We start from the raw sequence: 21095 nt of genomic DNA, 5'->3' as shown, positions 1-21095 counted from the left end.
CAAAAATAACAATTCAGACAAACCATTAAAAGCTTCAAATGACCATGAGATTCAAGCCCATGATGAATGTATGTAAATGTCTGACTCTGACTGTATGTAGGAATCTAAAGAGGGGTAACCAGTGAACCACTGACGTATTCATGTGTGCCCAAAACTCACTAAAGGACATGGAGAGCAAAAACTGGCCCAAACTGCTCTGTGGAGCACGGTCTTGAGGTTAAATAATAAAATGGAAGAAAGCAAAGTGGCAGAAATAGTAAGATGCGCTGAGTGCTGGCAAACCACAGTTCCTAAAACTCATGTGTATATTACTTTGACTTATGTCAACTACCTGATGTTGCTCAGACCTTAACACCCCCATGGTGATGGTGTCCCCTGATACCCCCTAATTCCCTATTTTATGTGGCTGTTGCACCCTGCAACACTGCAAATATGGTTTAGGATTGGTTTGACAACACGGCAAAGAGTTCAAGGTGTTGACTTAAGCTCCAAATTGAAAAATCTTAAGACACCATCAGAGGTCTTGTGGAATCCATAAAGGCAGCCCAATATTAGCCATGTGGGCTCTTTATTGTTTCTGAATGATACAACTCAGAGGATTACCTTTGTGCATACATGCTTACATTACATCTTCTCTAAATGAGATCTTGAATAGTCGAACAAAGTCTGACTGTTCAGTGCAAATCAATTCAATTTTGTTTAAGTTATATACACCAAATCACAACAGTTGCCTCAAGGTGTCACTGTTGATGTCAATACTTTGGAACACGAATAATTGTTGGTGATCTCGTATATGTTTTCAATCATTTAACTTTACCGGTTTGATGACTAAACGTTTCAAGGAACAGTTAATATAAGCGCACAACATATAAAAATTAACCTTGAAACTGAACTGCCAGAAATGTCTAACTTAGTGAGCCTACTGACAAATAATTTGCATATATGATTTTAAATTTATATCATATTTGCTAAATCACGCATTCTTTATTAATTTATTTCTTTAAAAAATGTATTATTCAATTTATTTCATCACACTGATGATGTAGAAGTCTCAAAAACTCTCAAAAACCCATATCAAATATGATAAACTGATAAACTTGGCTTTAAAGGGTTAAAAATGTCTTCAAATTACTTTAAATCAACACTCTGTGAATTTGCATTTTCTCACATGTAACACATAACAGGTAAGAGTCTTCTTAAAATGCAGTCTTACCACAGAAAATGCACGTTTTGGTTTAGGGGAGGGTGCGCCTGTGAAGATCATGCAGACACCCGGACATTAATTCGCTGGCTGTGAATTTACTGGACAATTACCAGCTGTGTTGTCACACGCCGGCCATCAGAACATCACACTGAATTTGTAAACGCGAGCAGGCAAATTAAAATTTAAAATAATTTAAGCCGTGATTTGAATGCCTTGGACAGTTGCATTTTCACACATACTTCTGCAGATGAATGTTTGGACAAGTTAAGAACTATATTGTAAGCATAGTATTATCCTCCGGTGTTATGGGTAGAGTATTGTTTTATCATGGAGGTCCCTTTGGTTTACCTCATCTCAATCCCAATTTGGCTTGGCTGGGTAGATGCTGTTACAGTCTGTTTTACCTTCCATGCACACACACAAAGCAGTCTGCTCTGGTGAAGCCTACCTGGACCAATGGAGCTCATACAACTGATAAAAGCAAATAAGGGTATTTGGTTAGGCTTGCTGCACATTCTGGCATGGCTGTATCTGCTGGCATTGCCCTGGTGCGTGGTCGCCAGGTTTCAGGGGCCTACATCATGGAAAAGCGAGGTGATTAGAAAATATGCTAATCATCTCCTCACGGAGGAAAATGGAGGAAGCAGCCTTCCCAGTTTATACCGCCAAATTCTGTAATAGCTCTCGTCAAAATACTAGGGAGGCAAACTCTGCAGATAGTTTCAGGAATTTCAGTCCTACCTGCTGAGTTCAGGCACATTTAGTATTTTGGAAGATACAGACCATGTACATCATTACTACACTGGTCTTCTACTTCAGTTACTTCTGTTACTTAGTAATACTGCTTTTATGACTGTGTGGGTGTGTATGTATTTAATTATTTCTGATGGGCTGCTTGTTTTGCTGCTTTAACTTGTAAGTATCTTTTTTTCCTATTATGTTTTCATGCCCGTGAAGCCCTTTGAACCTCTTTATGGAATATAGGGCTGTACAAATAAAATTTAAGGGAATTGAACATTTTATGTGCTACATTTTTATATATTTGATATGTTCTTGTTCTATAATTCAACAATGAGCTTGTTATCAGCAACAGTACAATTGCAAGCAACAAAGGCCTTTCTGTGAAGTCCATGACTGATCAGTTTTGAAAAGTTCTTGCACTGTGAAGAAACACAGGCCTCAAAGTTATTAAAAAAAGATGGCGACATTAGTATTCTGTGAAGAAGATAGTGCAAACATCTTTCTGAAAATGAATGAGCTTGTTGACGCTCTCAGTGAATAATACCAAACCCTGCAGCTGACACTCTTCTGTCAGTCTGATATCTGCTGTTGTAGCTGCTTCAAAGAACACGCTGTTGTCTTGAGTTTGCAGAATTTGTGGACTCAGTAAGAATTTTGTCTTTTGTTGGTAGGAGTATTTCAAATGTTTTATTTATACTTATTTATTGTCAGTAAATCTCATGAGAAACACACCAGAAATATGTTAGACTGTCTCTCATACTCTCTGACTTCCCTGCCTTGCCTCTGGCACCTCATCCAAAAGCATAAATCTTTATAGACGTCACAGATATACAGTATAGTGTTTTTTGTTGTTTTCTAAGGGAGAATTTTTTCTTAAAAAGTTTCCAATTTTCCAAATAAATATGGCTTTAGTTGTCGATACTGATAAATCTACAGCAACGCGTAACCTGACTCTGCAGCTCCCCTTGGCATTACAGAACTTAGTAAATTTCATCCAATTGATTGTCTGTCTGGCCCACTATCATTGCGGTTCACTCTTAATGCTCCTTTTGTGTTGTTTTTGGCTAACAGCCAGTATCAACAACTTAGTGATACTGGCTGGCAGAGGGGAATTGTGCAGCTAAATAACTAGATATTTTCCTGGGAAGATTAAAAAGCCCAAAATCAGAGCTGAAAGAGGTAATTCAGGTGACCACAACACCTCCAATGTATATCGAGACTGGTGGTGTTACAGAGATTGGTGACAATCTTGACTAAAGTCCTTTATACACCTTTTGTGTATTAAAAATATTTCTGTGACTCACCTATTCTTATTGCTGCCTTTCACACAAGTCGATTTGTCATTTTTTGGATCAAGCTCCATTTAAGCTCGAGTAAAGCAACACTATTTTACTTTAGACACTATGCTGCTCTGGATCAATTGGCTTTCTAAATTACTTCCTCTGCCTCCTCAGATGTGGTCCCAACCCTGCCAACCACAGCTCAAATGCCCCTCTGACATCCTGAAATATGTACAAAAGCTGCCGTGATCCAGCTCCAACTCCTGGATCAAAGCATGAAATTCTCCCAGCTGATTTTTTCTCTTGAGATTTGAGGAACCAGGAATCTCAGTTTCTTCCTTTTCTTGTTTAGAAACATCAGGAGCACCTCATCCTTGCTTTATGTCAGCTCCTTTTTTTGTTCTGGTGCATTTCTGATGATGTTTTTTTTATTTTGCAAAATCCGAACCCTGTTCTGATTTTTTAAGTTCACATCTGAACACTTTGGAATTTTATATCCCTGTTTGCAATAACCTGCTGCCTGATCCTTAATGGTTTACTTTCCCTGATTCGAATTTCAGCGTATTTTATTTCACTCTTGTTCACGAGTGATGGGAGAAAGGAGTGGGAGATTGATGCTGTGGCTGCAGTGATGCAGATGCTGTACTGGTCCTTCATGGTGAAGAGGGAGCTGAGTGTAAAAGCAAAGCTCTCTATTTACCTGTCGATCTACGTCCCTACCCTTACCTATGGTCACGAGCTGTGGGAAGTGACCAAAAGAACAAGATCACGTATACAAGCAGCAGAAATGGGCTTCCTCCGAAGTGTGGCTGGCCTCTCCCTTAGAGATAGGGTGAGAAGTTCGGCCATCCGGGAGGGGCTCAGAGTAGAGCAGCTGCTCCTCCACATCGAAAGGAGCCAGTTGAGGTGGTTCGGGCATCTGAAGAGGATGCCTCCTGGGCGCCTCCTGGGTGAGGTGGTCCGGGTATGTACCACCAGAAGGAGGCCCCAGGACACGCTGGAGAGCTTATATCTGTCGACTGGCCTGGGAACGCCTTGATGTTCCCTGGGAATAGCTGGAGGAGGTAGCTGGGGAGAGGGAGGTCTGGGCTTCTCTGCTTAGGCTGCTGCTGACCCAGCCCCAGATAAGCAAAAGAAGATGGATGGATGGATAAAGATATAATTATACTGTACTTAAATTTAGGTAATGTGTAACTTATGTCAAATAAGTATGACCGCATGTCAATATTGTGTTCAGATCATGTCGTTTTCTTCCAGTTACAAAAATAGATTTAAAGCACCAATTTTTAAGAGTGTATAGCTACAAGCTCCAGGAGCCTACAGTGTAATGCAAAGGGAATATGCATTAAAAACAACATCACTCTATTGGGACTGAAAGTTTGTCTGAGAGGGTTACTGTGGTAAATGACCTTGAGGTCACTAAAATCAATCTTTGTAGCATTAATGTGCTCGGGAATGTCATGGCAATCACCCTGTCAAAGTGAGAAGTTGGCCTTTTGGCCTTAAGAAAGTGCAAGTGGAAAAACTAATTGAGTTCCTAAAATGAACAGGAGAGATCCTCTGGGGACACAGCTGGATAATGAATGCTGAAATCTTTCTCTCATATTTTAAGCGCCTATCGTGAAACAAAAGTGACTCACTTCACTATTGAATTTATCTCTGGAAATCCTGCCTGCATATAAAACAAGCATTTTGTTTAAACACCAGTTCCTGTTTGCAGTAATCTTTTACCACGAGGGATGTGTTTTTGCTTTGTGAGTGTGTGATAATAATACAATGATATTTTTGTTCTGCACTTTGCCAAAAGGGAGGGGCGGCACTTTTAATCTTTTATGTGTTTAAATTGGAGACGCAATAAAGATTTCTGGTTCCTTCTTGGTGGATCTCCAGAAGGCTAATGTGCGCTAATATATCACTCCATAAAGATATGACAGGATTTATTACACGCTTACTGTTACCACATGGTGCTACTTGAATATTAAAGAGACACAGAAATTATAATTAAAATGTAGCCTACTTGTATGTAGTACCTATATTTGTAATTTGGATGTCTTTTTATACTTAGTGCATGTGATATTAAAAGTGTATTTAACATATTCAAAAAACAAACAACCGACAAAAAAATACATTGTTAGTATGACCTTTTAATGAGGGACAGTTTAAGGAATTAAATTTGTATATTCTTGTATTTAGATTTTTGTAGCATGCTTGCTTTTACTGATTTGTGAGCTGAAGAACCTACTAACCCATTTCCTCCTGTTCTAAAATGTGATGTCAGATATAGATTACTTTTATTACAGCCACGAAACTGTGATTTCTATGTTTTAAATATGGGAAAACACTAACCCCAAGTGTGTCTAATGGCATCAAAATATACAGTACTATGATAAATCTTCGAGTCAACCCTTGTTTCTTTATATTTTTCTTCCAATGAGCCAGACTTTCTTATATGTAAAGTGGTGTCGGTCAATAGTTTTCCAGACTTTCTGAAGGTCTCTGCTGCTTTTTCACTCATTTTCAGTCCTTTCCTTGTACCTGACCATTTTCAAGGGAATGTTTTTTTGTTTATTAAGCCACTTAACACTGACCTGCAAATAGGATTTTTGCACCAGCAAAGTGATTAACAAAGTGTTGTTAGCTGAAAACTTAGTCTCAGCATGGTGTTCAATGTTGTAAAAAAATGAGGAAACTGGAATCATGGAGGAAAAATGAAGGGGTAGGCCTACAAAACCTCTCCACAGCAGATGAGCAGTACCTGAAAGTCGAGTCATTAGGAAAGGGGGAAAAAAATCTAGCAAAGCTCCGAGAGATGCATTTGGACCTTCAGTTGCTCGATCTACTGTTCATATCATGGTGGACAGGTGGTAGGATGGTCTCAGTGTAAAGAAGCCATTCTTCATGCAGGAACAGGGAGAAAAGACTGGGGTATGCCAAATTATCTAAGAACTGTACTAAAAAAAGGACCAACAGATCTTATGAAGTGACAAATGTTTACTTCAAATCATTTACACTGTACAGAGGAGTTCTTGAGAAAGGTGAAAAGGCCATCTCTGAAGGCTCTGTCATTCTTGGGGCTGCATTTGAGCTTGAGGTGTTGGGGATCTTCTCAAAATTGAATTTTATAAACAGAAAAGTACAGGCAGATTTAAGTGACTGTGCAATGCCACCTGTAAAGTATGTGATTGGCCCCATCTTCACATATCAGCATGGCAATGATCTCAAACACACTGTCACTGAATTAAACGTAAACCTCGATAGAAAAAACACACAATGGGACTCTATCGGTCATGGTTTCGGCTCCCCAACATTATTACTGCAGTATGGGATTATCCAGACAGAGAACAGAATAAAAGGCAGCCAGCATCCAAAGAGGAGCTTTGTCCTTCAGGAAGTCTGACGATGTAGTACTGAAGGCTACTTAAAGAAATTAAAAATAAGCTTGACTAAGAGAGTTCAGGCCTTTCTAAAGAATACAGGTGGTACCAAATATTGATTTTCAAGCTCGCTTATTTGCCTTATATAGTGTTTTTCCACGTTTGGTTGCACATGGTCCAATATGTAACTGCATCTATTACCCATTTGCCTAGCAAAATATTAAAAAAACAAGTCGCGCCTCAAGTATTTTGCACCAACAACTATGTACCTCATCTTTGCTATAACAACAGTTTAAGGCCACTAATACTCTCCAGTTATGGAGAAGTATTCCACTCACACCAAAACACACCATCAGTTTTCATTGCTCTGTGTTTCAGAGGGATGATAAAATCAAAGTAAAAATTAAAATTCAGTTTTAAAGCTGAGCAGCTTTTTGTTCTGTGTAAAACATCACATAAATCCTTTATGTACAAATGTGAGCCTACAAGCTCAAGTGATATGCTTCATTTCTTCCTTAACATTTACTATAGATGAAGAGTCTGCTAATTTGCTTTCAAAGAGCTGGTATTGATTCAATTAAAGATAAAACATACAGAAGATGGGAGAGAAACAGCAGTGCACTCAAAGTACTTAATGAACTAACAAGGCTGTTCTTTGGGTGAATTAGTTTGGCTCATGTAAAATTATGTCGTTCCTACAATTTGTCATGTAATTCTTTTGAGGCTAAATCCTTGATGTCAGAAGAAACCACAACTCTAACATGACGTGCTTAAGCAAGATGCAAATTTAAAGAGAAACCAGTTGCTAACAGGCAGATACTTTTACTATATTCTCAATAGCAGCCTGTATCACACCTTTGTTTAAAAATAATGTGACCACCTAGCATTGCTCCTTGGGGGCACTCTTCAATTTCAGCTAAGCTGTCAAAGTCCAAGTCACGCAACCTACTCTTAATGTATGTGGCCTCTTTGGCTGCTCGTTTTCTCTACAGTCTCTGAATCAATCCAAGCAGAAGTTTCCCTCGAGGTCCAAATAATTTCCTTATGGCAGTTGCTTATTTCTCATTACTGACATCTGTGCTGAATTCCACTAAAGTTCCCAGGAGTTGGCAATGCCAATATAAAAATGGATGAGATGTGGATATATGATGAATAACGCTTTCAGCATACCTCCACTTTTGGAAGTTCACTGCAAACTGGTAAACCAAGTTTCTGCAAACTCATCACTGCACAGCCACGCTCAAGAGGGTATCTGAACTGCATGCTGCAGCTGTCCACACCAGTTTAAAGTTTTATTTTGATAGAAATCACACGCTGCTCAGGTAATCTGTTGATGGCCCGTGTGGAAAACAAAGCAAAAACAGTACCATACGTAAATATATAAGACCTCATGCTTGTACCAGTTTTCACCATCAGATTTTTAACATCCTTTAAAATGACAGTAATATAGTATTTGTTTGTGGTGTAAAGTGTAAGCAAGTGATGATGTGAGAGTGATTTGTGAATTATGCATGCCCAAACTATACTCCCTTTATGTCCTGTTTTACTCTACAAGAAATAATTTACAAAATAAACATGTTAAATTCAGTGACACATGAAATGAGCACTTTTAATGATAGCATGATTGGTAAACTGCTTCCTGTGCTAATAAAGCCAGTCAAAAATAGATCAGTGTTCTTCTAACAGACTTGTATGCAATCACATTGAATTCAAACCAGGGGATTGGACCTCCGGCTGTGTATGAGAAAAAATACAGGTTTAAGGTATTGGCTTCACTTTTCAGACGCAGAAGCCAATTCTGTCTCTTTTATATACCTCTTGCTTTTAGCATGCTTCCAAATAGACTGTCTCAGTGTCTGTTTTCATTCCCAGTGAGATGCTCCAGCCCACACTCCTTTCTGGAAGAGCTTGGTGAATGACAGAGAGAAGTAACCAATTGGAAAGGCACAGCATATTTAGTTGACTGCATCGCAGCTGATCAGGCACAAATAAATCATCCTGTCATTTCCATCTTCCTCAGCGACTGATCATTTTCAATATAAATACAGCCGTTGACATCACAGCCTTTGTTTTATCGTGATTTTGTCAGAAGACGTTGCAATAATAAAATTGGGGTTTTAGCAGTGCAAAGGAGCGACGCAAAAAACTGTCATGTAAGTCAGAACAGGTTATCTTGTAGTTAATGGTGATGTTGGATGCCCGTATTTTCTGAAAACCAAGACAGGAAAATATGCCAATGAGATGAGCTTTATTGGGAATTTAGCTCTACTGAAATAAGGTACTGTATGTTATATGCAAACATAGAAGATAGAAACAAAGAAAGCTACGAGCTGAGAAAAACAAAAACTGTCAAGAATATAAGCTTTTATGTGCTCAGGGGTGTCTGTGAAGGTTCTCAGTCATCCAGGTCATCGTAGTCAATCTTTTTGAGCTTGCAATCTTTTTTTTGCAAGCTCCTTTGACTGTGGTGCCTCTAAATGCGATCAACTTTGTGCAAACTTGAGAAAAAAAAAAGTCTTCTGATTCTGGTGTGTTTCCAAAATGAGAATCGTTTTCCATGTAACAATCATGAACTTTGAGTTCCATTTGAAGGTAAGTAGTAAATAGACTGGTACCTAAATAATGCCTTTCTACTCAGCTGAGCACTCAAAGTGCTCTCCCCAGTCACACATATTCATGCAGTGCTTTTATTTACTTTTCTAACTTTTGCAAACACACTCACACTCCGATGGATGCCTTAAGGTCACCTCAGGGTTCAATATCTTTCCCAAGGCTCTACCACTTAAGCCACAGTCCTCCCAACTAGATTGTAGCGTAATCTACACCATGCACTCACCTAGAGGCAGCAAGGCTATGCATACTTCGAGCTTGACAACTATTGGTTCTGATAAAAATCTTAGGGGCTCGTAAAGCTGGACCATCTTCCAGTTTGTGTGTATGGTACAAGAATGTAAAGAGTAAGAAGCAACAAATTGCAATAGCTTTGATTTGACACCTCTGAGTTAATCTAGAAAGAAACAAACTGAAAGCATATGCATTTTCACAAGATGATTTAAACAAAGTGTATCACTCTTTCAAGAACACCCAAGGCTCCCAAGAATGTGCTTTTCTTCAATTTTAAATGAACCTCAAATATACTTGGTGGGTTTTTTGTAAATAGCAAAGTTTAGTAGCAAAATAGTTTTGTTCAGGTACAGTACAAAATAATTTTATATGATGTTATATGACAAAGCATGCAAAAAGTGAATTCAAACTTACAGTGAGGGTTATATTTTCATTGTAAATTGGGAGGCCAACGCATGCTGCATCAGTCTTGCACAGAGCTTTAAAAATCATCCAATTTTGATTAATAAGGCAATACATGCAACTGGAATGCCAGCATATAAGAATGCTCTTACAAGTTTAGTCCTTAAAGAGCTTGGTGGAAATGTGAATCTTTAATTTAGCCCATATGTGGATTTTCTCTTTATTTTCTCCAAAGTAATATTGTTTACTCTGTGATGCTGTCTTGGACCCTACACCCGGTCTGGAGCACTTCTAGCCAATGCTGTAACACTAACGGGGCGGACCGTCTAATGAATTACTTGGAAACGCGCCTGTGCTTGCAGCGGGTAAATTCGTTCTCAGTGCAGCCATGCAGCCAGTCTCAACTAAACCTTCTTAAAACGCAGGTTTGAATGCAACTTGTTGGCGTTTCTCTAATCTTCCCGGTGGAGAATCGTTCGCATCAGATCCAGGAAGTCCCCGTGTCTTCCACCGGGGGGGTTAATAATTACTGGAGACACCCCACAACGATCTGCATCCTTGCGCATACAACGAAGGTTCGCCGGTACAGCAGTTTTCACACTTTTCAGACATAGTGGGGATTTAACTCTGGTAATAAAAAAAGAGAGCAGCTTTGCCAGTGACTGCGAATAAGTCGTTGAAAGTGTGAGAAAGTGCCAAATATCAGATTTGAACGTTGACCACACGACCGCCTTAACTGTGTTTATGCCCACACGAAGGATCTGCCTTTCAGATAAGAGTTGAAGGACCCTCAGCGCGCACAGCAGCAACATCTACAGAAGCAGATGCACTTTTAGTATAACCAGTCTGAGTTCCGACTGTTTGTACTGGACGTGCGTAAATAAAGGACGCCTCCAAAGACATTCCGGGATAGCTTTTATTCTTTTCTCCAAAAACGAAAGACTGAATATCAACAGACGAAGAACATCCACGGTACGTTTTCTTTCTTTCTTTCTTTCTTTCTTTCTTTCTTTCTTTCTTTCTTTCTTTAATAACCTCTGGGTAGACCGGTGACTGTTTGTTACCAATACGCATGGATCTGAGTGCGCAGAGCCGATGATTCAAAGACATCTAGTAAAGTTTATGTTTCTAAGTACAAAAGGAACTAACACAAAGACACAAGTAAAAGGAGGTACGCAATAAAAATTAAACAGCTCAGCGGAGAATTCTAAAATAATATATACAAAAGATACGACGAAGTGTGATAAGGTCACTGGCGCAGTTTACGTCCCTTTAGGATTATTTTAAGCGACACGGTAGGAAATGAAGAAATTTAAAGTAGGCTACAATAAGGCAACAATATGCTATAGACTAAATATAGAAGTCCCTTTGAGAAACCAATGCGATCTTAACATGAGCGATAAGAGATGTGAGATGAGAAAAGAACAAAAAACAAAACGCACATGTAGAAAACCTGCATGAACCTGCATGAACTTGCATGAAGCTCCAGTGTGCCAAAAACGGATTCACAGGGCGAGTAAGCCTGATCTTGTCGGTCTCAGCTGAAGGTTGTTGCAGCGTTTAAAGGCAAAAAACACAGTTTTGTTCAGGGAAATCAAGAAAACCCCAAAGACCTTTTAGCTCCCTAATAAATATCATTGATGTTGCAGAGTTATTCGTTTTAAACAATGGTAGCATTTATTTGCTGGACCTGACTTCATTTATTTATTTATGTAGAACGCTCTTTAAAGCTTCTTAAGTACGAGGCTCAAACCTACAGATCTCATGTATTACAGAGCATACGCTGCAGTGGGGGGACACATTTGAAAACATGTTGTACTTTGGTATCTGTAGAAGGTTTGAGCAAGACATTTAAATTAATTTCCGCCTCAACAACTGTTAAGGTGGATTAGTGAGCAGCAAAGTCAATTAGTCAATTTCAAGTTGGAAAAATAGACCTGTGTGCTCTGTTGCAGTCCCCCCCCCCCTTTATTAGAACACTGATGTGAGAGATGATAAACAAAATGAAAGCGATTCACCACCACAGCGTTCTGATGAAATGTGTCTTTCAGCACAGAATGTAGCCCCATTTCACCACAGAGAGACACTCTCACACATGTGGAGTTTCCACTCTCACGTTCACCCTCACACCATTTTCTCCCCCATCCCCTCACAGTCAAGCAGAAATGTGACACACACACGCACACACACGCACCAGGAGACACACACAGATTCATCGGTGCACATACACCTTAACTATCAGGGTGTGACTGAAGATGAAGAACTGAATCCACCATCTATTTATAACCAGGCATTGCTTAATAACACTGAATAGAAAAACAGAAAAAATTGAAGATTATTATATTTTTAAATGAGTAGCTTTACCGTATTGTGATAAAAGATTTTTTTCCTATTATTTCAGGCAGGAGACGAGCAAAGACGGGCACAGACAACTCATTTGCAGTTTTTTAGGCATTATATAAAATTCTGGTTTATCAGTTCATGTTGCACGAGTGCAGATGTTTAATCTCCTCTTAAATTTAGAGAATATAGAAATTCAAGAATCACTGGCTGCTTTATGCCTCACTTGTTGGAGTCACATTAATTTTTCACCTATAAAATATTGAGCTATAATATATTGTGAGGTATGAGGACTTAAGTGAATGTTGTTTGTTATGTGTGTCAGTTTCAGGTTGAATATTTATTGTGGGAAGTAAATATGCCCCTTTTTTTTTTTAGCTTATAGTGGCATTTTGATGAATATTGTCTTTTCATGTATAACACAGGATAGAAGAGCGGGATGGGCATCTGCTTTGGCTTTAAACTTTAGCAAAATATCTCATATGCAGCCATCCGTGTTACTGTATAATTATGTGTTAGCTTAAAAATCATCCATGCACATTTTTATCAAGCTCTTGGAGCATCACTAGCTAAAGCTAGAGCTGATGAAACCAGTACATGTCATTTGATATGGCCACTGGATACAAATGAGAACTCTGTCTTTGTCTACCTCTGAGATCACGAGGTGAATGGTCCACCACTTTCAGTGTTAACTTTATATTTGCTGTGAAAGAATGTAAAGGTGTAGTAATGGTAGCTAAGAGAGACAAGCCTTATTAAATGTTTAACTGTAAAATCTAGGATTATATAATGAAATGAAAGTCAGTAGAGAGGAACCCAGTGAGACGCCAACAGCTTATTTCTCTCAGCTTCTTCTTTCTGGCACAGGGATTGCCAAAAGATATGGACAGCAAAGCACAGTAATGAAGTAAATGACTGAGTCTTCCAGTGCATGTGAGTAACCACCTGAAGGTAACTTCAGCTGCTTCCCAGAGCTGAACATTTGAGAACTATAGAGCTATGGTTCACACTTTTAGTATGTAATATAATGCAAACTTTATTGTCCCAACATGTACTTTTCCAAGACACAAAAACACTGGAAGCATAGTGTCATCCTTACATAGTTTGTTCTGCAGTCCACTGTACTGTGCAGCACAAGTGCTGGCTGACTAGCAGGATTACAGCTAAGCAGATGGTGCAGCAAGCAGTGTCTGTGAAGAAGAGTTCACCATTTGGCTCTAAAGCACTCCATCCTGAGAACATATTTTTGCTAAAACTCCTGCAAATGTCAGGGGAAGCTATGTTCATTTGATTATTGCTTCTCTACCAAAGAACTGTCAGTGCCAATGTAATGACTGCTACTGACTGTCTGTGCTATCACTCATCCATCTCATCTCAGGATGAGCCCTCATGCCTTAGTCATTAAGTAGCTCAACTTCTGACATAAAGGAGAGCTAACTACTGGCAGATAGAATGTATTTCCCAAGCACTGTGAGACACGATCAGTCAGTCTGATAGCAGGTCTCAGTGGAGCATAACTTACAGACCAATGCATTAATGCTCTAAGCATAATGAATTTGTCACTGTGTGAGTCCATCGACTGTATATAAAAGGAGAGCGGAGTACCTTACTGCGAATGTAGCAACTTGTCAATCACAAGGCTGCACAGTGCTTTATTGTCTTTGATTATCAAAAGCCGACAATAGCAGAAATAAAAACTATAGTAACACAATGATAAAGCTTTAATTGTATAGCACTTTTCAAAAAATAGTTACAAAGGTGTTTTACAGAACACATTAACTGACTCAGGGCTGTGGGGTGACACTATGATACCTGTCATAGTGTGAGAGACTGGATACGTACTACACGTGTCACCAATTTGTTACATGGTTAACACAGAGATAGAAAACCTTTCATAATCACATTTACACCTACAGCCAATCTAACCCCACATGCATTGGGGTTAGATTACCCAGAGAGAGCCCACTCAGACAGTGGGAGAACATGTAAGCACTATACTGGGCAGCTGTGGCTACAATGTAGCTTGCCATCACCAGTGTGTGAATGTGTGTGTGAATGGGTGAATGACTGAATGTAGTGTAAAGCGCTTTGGGGTCCTTAGGGACTGAGTAAAGCGCTATACAAATGCAGGCCATTTTACACAGAATGCCCCGGACTGGATTCAAACTGGTACGCAGTTTGGTACTGGGTGACTGTACTAACCACCACACCATCATGGTGCCTGTTAAAAAAAGAAAACAACAAGAAAAATAAATAACACAAGGCTAGATAAAATATGTGAGTAATATGACAGGTATAAGACTTGAGACAAACAAAACTTATGGGGAGAGATTTTAGTGAAGCATTAAATCTCGTAATAATAAAATTAAATTTCAGCTGTGATCGGTGGAAAGGCCATCACAGCAGTCTTGATGACAGAAACAGGGAGTGCTGCTTGTCAAAGAGGGCTCCATTACATTAGGGTGGAAATGTTATTAAAAAACACACGCATGCACACGCACATGCACAAATATTGGCTATATTTAGCAGATATTTAATATCAGCTATATATTATTGCTGAATTAACAGCGAACCGCTCAAAAGTGAAATATTACATATAATTAAACTACTAGTTTAATTATATTTTATTAGTAACACAAAACAGAGAACAGATCAGGTGGGAAAGCTGTAGGAACTGTCATCAGATACATAAATATGCAAAGTGAGTCAGCATGTTGTAAGCACAGTAATCTAAGTGTCATAGAGGTGCTATAGGAAACATTTTTATCTGATGGAAAAAATTACTCAGACAAACTGCCTGATTTAGCAAAGCAGCTGATTGGTTTGAGAGATCACATTGTCTGATTGTTTTGCAGTAAATAAGACAACAATGTAAGGTGGTGAGTTAGCTGCTGCAGTATTTTAACTACAGACTATGTTTTTAAAAGCTGTGAAAAGTTTAAAGAAACAGACCCACAAGTCAAAATCAGGTGTTGATCTCTAAGAAGAAAAATGAGCAGACTTTGTTAGATAAAACGTGCCAGCTCACAGTCGCCATTCAAGCTAAAGAGTAGAATTGAATCATTTCATATTTGAGTTCTGTGATTTGCCTGGAAGGTATATAGTATTAATTCAATTCAATTTTATTTATATAGCGCCAAATCACAACAAAAGTCGCCTCAAGGCGCTTCATAGATACAGAGAAAAACCCAACAATCATATGACCCCTCATGAGCAAGCACTTTGGCGACAGTGGGAAGGAAAAACTCCCTTTTAACAGGAAGAAACCTCCGGCAGAACCAGGCTCAGGGAGGGGCGGGGCCATCTGCTGCCACCGGTTGGGGTGAGAGAAGGAAGACAGGATAAAGACATGCTGTGGACGAGAGACAGAGATTAATAACAGATATGATTCAATGCAGAGAGGTCTATTAACACATAGTGAGTGAGAAAGGTGACTGGAAAGGAAAAACTCAATGCATCATGGGAATCCCTGGCAGCCTACGTCTATTGCAGCATAACTAAGTGAGGATTCAGGGTCACCTGGTCCAGCCTTAACTATATGCTTTACCAATGAGGAACGTTTTAAGCCTAATCTTGAAAGTAGAGATAGTGTCTGTCTCCCGAATCCAAACTGGAAGCTGGTTCCACAGAAGAGGGGCCTGAAAACTGAAGGCTCTGACTCCCATTCTACTTTTAAATACTCTAGGAACAACAAGTAGGTCTGCAGTGCGAGAGCGAAGTGCTCTAATAGGGTGATATGGTACTACAAGGTCATTAAGATTGGGCCTGATTATTTAAGACCTTATTAGAAACCTTGAATTGTAAGAACTCTTGGAAAAAAAACAAGGTCCTAGGACTCTTATGCCATCATTAAAAGACCCTTACTCTTATAATACCTTTATTAATACTACTGCAGTAATAGTTTAAAAAAAAGTGAGGCTGAAGTGCAGAGCTAGTGTTGCATGTTATTGCATGAGCACCAAAACAGCTTCACATTCTTATACTGAGTTTAGTTAAACAAAAATGGCGGTCACACAATGAAGGTTACATACATTACACTTCTGTTCGTGCTTCCGCTCATTAAGTCCAGAAGAAGTGAACAAGTCACTGATCGCAGCGTGCAGCAAAAGGTTGAATGAACTGCACTCAGACAGTTTCAGGCTGAAATGGACTGCTGATGGCCTATAATGAAAACAGTTGTGAACACGCTGTCAGCAGTCCAGAAGACAGTGGTCCGTTGAGGATGTCATTTATGAAAATATGCAGTTTTCGATATTCGAATATATCAGGACTGCTCACCCAAATATTTTGTGAGAAAAAAATACGTTTTCATAGGACTCTATACAGTCCTGTCATAAGCTAAGTACATCTCATTAATCAGTAGCTTGCAGAACCACCTTTAGCACCAATAACTTTTTCTGTACGACTTTCTCAGTCTTTTGAAATTGCTTCAGTTCATTGAGGTTTGCAGTCATTCAGTTATGCACAGCTCTCTTGAGATCCCATCACAGCATCGTAATTATCCGGAACTCTGAACTTTAACTCGAACATTGCAGCACCTTAATTGTTTTGTTTGTGCATGGCATTGTCCTGTTGTGTGACCCAGTTTTAGCTACGGTAAGCTTTAGCTGTTGGACAGATTTCCTCATATTTGACTCTAGAATATTTTGCTGTACAGATGAGTTCTTGTTTGATTTAGGCACTGGAAAGAATCTGGGTCCTGTGGCTGCAAAACAAGCCCAAATCATCACCCCTCCGCCGCCGTGCTTGAGAATCGCTATACGGTATAAGGTGTGTTTATTTTTTGCTAAACATGGTGCAGTATATTATGACCAAACATCTCCACTTTAGTCTAACCTGTCCATACTGCCATGTTCTTTTTAAAGAGGCGAGGCTTTCGTTTGGAAACAAGCCATGCTTTTTTAGTGTCTTTCCAATTGTGCCGTCATGACCTTTAACATTTAACATACTAACTGGGGCCTGTAGAGTCTCAAACGTAACACTTGTTTTGTTTTGTTTTAGTTTCTCTGAGTATTACACAGTCTGACCTTTGGATAAATTTGCTTTGATATCCGCTCCTGTGAAGATTGTGGCACAAACCTGAATGGTCCAAACTACCAAGCTGCAAAAAACTTGTGCCTTTAGAGAGGTGGTCACACTTGCTGATGATTAAAAAATACAGTGCATGTTACTAGCAGCACAATGCTACTACTTAACCTCTTAATTCCTAATTCCGAAGCACGAGTGGTGCACTTAGTGTTTCCAATTACTGCACAGAGAGCTGTGAAAACTTTCTTTTTCACATATTGGCTGACCTAACAGACACGTGTCCACATTTATTCAGATATTCTTCCTTACTACTTTGATTTATCAACTCCAGGATCCAATATGAGTCTTGTTTTGAGTTTACGTGCCGTGTTAGCTTTCTATTTCAGTTCCTCAAGTGTCAAAACATGAAAACAGCCAAATGGAAGTTAGAAGTAACAGTGCAGTTTGTTAAACTATGCTGAAAAAATCTATTTTCATTTCTACAGATAGAAGTTATTCTAAGTCAGTCTTCATTTCATGGTACGGGTGGCTTCTTTCATTAAATCCTCTTGTTAGTTTTCATGCTGCTGGGTTTTCGCTTTACACTGGAATTAAAGCAACCCAGAACATTAATGCTGTATCACTGGTAATCCTGCTGGATTTACAGGCGAGATTATTTGAAAGGGAACGCAATCAGTGTGAGATTTTTTTCACTCAGGAAATGACACGCCTCTGTCAGTCTGTCCTCTTTTTCTGTTTATCGTTTTCCACATCATTTCTCCAGCAGCGGAGACAACCCACCACGTTGTTTCAGGCCTTGCAATGTTGTTCAAGTTTTGTTTTTTTTTCATGATGATTTCTAACCTCAGTCACCCAAAGTTTATGTCTGTTTTCAGTCTGTTTTCCTGGCTCTCTTTCCAGGCCCTTGATTTCAAATATTTTCTGGTCTTGACTCTTTTGCTTTCCTCACTTTCTTTTTAGTCCCTTTCTTCTCCTTATTTCCCGGCCTTGTATTTTTTTTCATTGCTGTATCCCTCCTCCTTCAACAATCTGCAGTCAGGCTGTCGGTATAATTAGAGCTGATTCCTAGGGTTGGGCCCTCCAGATGAAAGCTGTAATTTTAAACCATGAGAATTTGTCACTTGCTATGAAAATGACTGCAGGGGTCATGTTTGATTTCACAGAAAGCTGCACTCCCTGCTCTCACAGCAGCAACCTATCAGGTCACTAGTGGTCAGTGTTTCAAGATGGACTACTTCTTGAAAGATGTCTATTTCCGTTACTTCAAGGTAGCTCAGGGAAATAGTTAGCTTACATTATCTCAGAGCCTGTAATTTGCTGACTGAAAGCTTCTAAGTTAAAAATGTCAAACAAGCGTAACATAATACACTGTAGAAAAACAGTTTTTAGGTTCACTTAAAATTTTCCTTTTGCTTGAAATTTAAAAAGACAATTTAGGGTAGGAGGAGGACCAGAAAAGTTTAAATATTAGTAGTTTTACATGTTACTTGCTATAATAAAAATATTTTAATGATTAAGCCATAATTAAGCCATAATATGACTATAATAGCTCAAATAATGAAATTCTATGTGTTTTGACTTCTACAGGGAAAATTCATTTTTGCATGTTAATAATGCAGAAATACAACAACAAGGGCAGACTGAATGCTTTAAATTTATTTATAGGTCCAAACCAATCTAATAGAATAGATCCAAACAGATATAGGTGACATGCATAATTTAAGAGAATTTCCAAGTTTTCTTGTACTTTGAATTTTTACTTAGATACAAACAAAATGTCATAGCGGTCCAGAATCAGCTGGAAGAAGCTTACCTTTGACTTCTTTCAGCTGCTCATTTGCCACAAGTGATCACCCCAGTGGGTAGCTTGTACACAGAGATGCTCCTCCTGATGCAACCCCAAAGGGGAATTGTGCTTCTGGAGCCACTTGCACCACTAAGCTTATGAAGAGAAAAAATCATATTAAGCAGAACTGAGTTCAACTGATGTGGCCCAATCCAAGTTGTAATGTTGCACCTTGGGAATGGCAAATTAATTTCCTGTCTTAATTCCCAAGTAACACAAAAAATGGGTCACATTAGCATTTATGTTAATTCACGTATTCCACAAAGTCCAGCTCAGCTGATAGCCTTCAACGTATCCAAATGTATCCTTTTAAAGATGCTTTAGCCTTCCCACAGGGCAAGCTGCAAGTCTGCAAGCTGCTTTGCAACCCCCTTCCATTCAAGCTCTTCCTTTCATGCAGCTGCAGACTTAATCATTAGGTATCATATTCTGTGTGCAGATGAAATGGCAAAGAGGAGTGCTCTTCCTTTCGTGTGCATATGCGAAATGCAGAAGTTCAGGGAGGTAAAGCCAAATATAAACAAATAATATAAACAAACGCCTTAACGCCATCCTGGGCCATTCGACCTCAATAAATCACATGATAGGGTGGGGCTAGGTTTCACAGTGGGTTCACCCAAAACCTTGGCTGATTGTGACCCACACCCGTTTTCACACCTTGGCTCGTGTGATTAGGTAGATAGAGACACTCCATAGGGCTTCAAATCTAGGAGTCTCCACCAATTGTGCTTAGAGCTGAAGAAGCTTCTTGGATGAGAGGTGAAACGTCTTCAAGAATACTTAAAGAAATCCAGACGTTTTTCTTTTCAAGCTCCTTAGACAACGATGACCTGGATGTCTGAGAACCTTCACAGACACAATTTTTTAATTTTTTGCTAACACGTGACTGAAATTTCACCACAAACACAGCAGAATGGATAATCTTATACGGCATTAATATAATGATGAAAACACACAAACACACCTTCTCATGAGCAGGTGGCACTCCTGAGGCTAAAATCAACTCCATAAGATTGCATGTTTGAGACAGTTTTTCATTTGGAGAATAAACTTGGAATAAGACTGAAGATTTAATTGCGTTAATGTCATTTTGATATTTAAAGAAATGTTTTTGCAGATTTTTTTTAAGTTTAATGATTTAGCTGAAAATGTGTTAATTGACACCATCTTTCTGTTAGAAATGTTACTCAAGTTTTGCTCAAAACTTCTTCTAAATTAGATAGTCAAGATGTCAGACTATACTGATCCTTTTACTTACAAATAGGCTTACACACATATTTTCTGGGGTTCTGCAATGCTCTATGGATCCATCCAGTTTAATTGACAATAAAATCGATATGCCATCTCTGTGAGAGCTACAGCTGTCTGGGTTTACTCACCAACTAACCGTTACCGCTCCTTTTTAGGCGCACTCCGAAACCATTGTTTTGCTGTCAAAAAGTTTATTTTTCTGCTATTTTTAAACACACCACAACTTGACCATTAAAAAAACTTTATGTACATTATAGGCATGTGTTGAGAGGCTTAAAAAACAATGAAGAGTAAACAAAATGACAAGCTATAGTGTAATAAGAATGAAAGGGATTGCAGCTTTTGGATGAATACGTCTGTAACAAAGCAGCATCACAAAATCTGAATTCAGTAAATCAGGAGTCACATAAAGTAACACGAAAATAAATCTTTTTTTTTTGACATTAGGTGTAATGTAAACATTGTTTCCCTTGCTAAGTACTGTACATTACTATTTGTATTCTCTGTCATGTTTCCCATAGTATTAGGTTATACTTTAGTATTTGGAGTTATGGTCTATCTTTGGCTCTCTTTGCTTTTTTTGCCTCATCCATTTTTTGTCACTATAGGAAGACTAAACCTACTATAGGCTTTCATGTTGTCCTCTTCAGTATCAAACATCCGCTGTTGTCTCCTGAATGGATCGTTGATCCTAACCTCTGGTGAATCACTACCTCTTTACTTTTATGACTCATATACACAGTCTAACACAAAAGATAAAGATAAAAGCACTCCTGTTTGTCACC

The 21095-nt window shown here is 38.9% G+C and overlaps 1 protein-coding gene across 1 annotated transcript in view; it reads left to right on the top strand.

The window, feature by feature from the left end:
- The first annotated feature begins 10244 nt into the window (after window positions 1–10244).
- The window catches only part of htr1d (5-hydroxytryptamine (serotonin) receptor 1D, G protein-coupled), a 26248-nt gene continuing 15397 nt past the window's right edge, over window positions 10245–21095 (top strand). The window contains exon 1 of the mRNA XM_005723867.1: window positions 10245–10817. The gene's annotated coding sequence lies outside the window, so the exon portion shown is untranslated. The remainder of the gene's footprint in view (window positions 10818–21095) is intronic.

Source organism: Pundamilia nyererei, unplaced genomic scaffold, assembly GCF_000239375.1.
Source record: "Pundamilia nyererei isolate P.nyererei 1_Seehausen unplaced genomic scaffold, PunNye1.0 scaffold00010, whole genome shotgun sequence".
Taxonomy (NCBI): Eukaryota; Metazoa; Chordata; class Actinopteri; order Cichliformes; family Cichlidae; genus Pundamilia; species Pundamilia nyererei.
This window is presented reverse-complemented; position numbering and strand designations above follow the sequence as displayed.